The sequence below is a fragment of the Maylandia zebra genome, linkage group LG5 (assembly GCF_041146795.1).
Source record: "Maylandia zebra isolate NMK-2024a linkage group LG5, Mzebra_GT3a, whole genome shotgun sequence".
Taxonomy (NCBI): Eukaryota; Metazoa; Chordata; class Actinopteri; order Cichliformes; family Cichlidae; genus Maylandia; species Maylandia zebra.
The window spans coordinates 20,595,409-20,596,845 of record NC_135171.1 but is presented as its reverse complement, the minus strand read 5'-3'; the positions used below and the strand labels follow the sequence as shown (position 1 = coordinate 20,596,845).

The 1,437-nt window shown below is 45.2% G+C and overlaps 1 long non-coding RNA gene across 1 annotated transcript; it reads right to left on the bottom strand.

The window, feature by feature from the left end:
• Window positions 1–304: 304 nt before the first annotated feature.
• On the bottom strand, window positions 305–824 carry LOC143418749 (uncharacterized). Its single transcript, XR_013098766.1, has 2 exons — window positions 547–824; window positions 305–459 (listed from the first exon to the last, which is right to left on the bottom strand). It is a non-coding gene; the product is annotated as an uncharacterized LOC143418749 (long non-coding RNA).
• Window positions 825–1,437: the final 613 nt, after the last annotated feature.

Here is a 1,437-nt window from a genome sequence, read left to right as displayed (position 1 = left end):
GTTGTGTTTTTACAACCATGTTTTCAAAAAAAAAAAAGCTGGGGCACAGTAAAAGTTTGAAAACAGATTGCAAATGATTGTCAAAATCATTGCATTCAAATGAAGGCATTTTAAAAGTTAACACTGAAATCACGGGCGTGTGACGGATCACTTCTTCTTTTGTTGTTTGGTGACTGAGAAGACCAGATCTGCAATTCTGAAGGTTTGCCATCCTTTGTTGCTGTTGGACTTTAGCTACTCATGTCACGGTGCGGCATGGCACACCGTGGAAGGAGTGGGGAAGGAGGACCCAGGCGCGGTGCTCTACGTATAGACAGTGTTTATTTACAGAGGGTGATATCAAACAACAATAAATCCCCGTGTTTCTCCCCAGACTCCCGTGTCGTGTCCTCCAAGTGCTCTCTGCTCCCGTGTCTGCACTCCCGGTGCTCGCTGCTCCTTAAGCCTTCCATGCTCCTCCTGCGGGAAACAATAGCGGCAGCAGTCAGGACACTGAACAATGGCAGGCATACACTACACGACCAAAACCTAAACTGGGTAACTAACGTGGAGTCCCAAGCAATGATCCCGCGTCGGTGGGAGCTCCAAGACTCTCTTAAGTAGCTCCCCCGACGAGGCCTGATCAGCAGCAGGTGTGTGGCTTCGGGTGTGGCCAGTCCCCTTGCAGGGCCACACCCTCCAGGCCTGACGCCGCCTATAAACAAGTGCTCAGCCACCCACACACACATATACACAAGCACAGGGAAGGGGGAGCAACACCAAAATACACAACAATAATAATAATAATAATATAATACATGACTGCTCAGGGATCCTGGGTCGCCCAGTCCCAGGACCCTGACAACTCAACAGTTATGGTCATCTTTTATTGTAATTGTCATTTCATGAAGAGAAAAATGTTCATATCGGACGGCAGGGTTTGGACTCTTTCATGTTGTTGTATTCAAGGAGAACGTGGTTTGGCATTGTCTTGCTGAAATAAGCAAGGCCTTCTGTAATGGTTTCTGGGCCTTTGACCCAGGGTTTTAAGTTTTTTGGGTGTTTAGTATTTGTATTCTTGGGTCTCCTTGGTTTTGTTATCTAGGTTTTAGTCTGTTTGTATTCTGTCTCTTAGTTCTTTTATCTTGGCTCCCGTCTGTTCCCCACACCTTGTGATGAAGCCAGTCTTGTCTCTGTGTTTGGTTCCCTTTCAGTCTTTCATCAGTTCTACATTTCTGTTTTCATGTTCTGTTACTTCCTGTTTTATTTTGATAGTCTCTCATCTCATGTGCGTTACATTCAGTTTTGCTTTCCCTTTTCTCATCATCTAGATTCAATTCAGCTGTGTGTTCCCCAGGTGTCTCCACTCTGCTCTCCTCTTGTGTATTTAAACTTGTGTATTTAAAAAGTTTGCTTGTGTTCTTTGTTGTGGTCTTCCTTATGTGGTCTCCAGTAAGA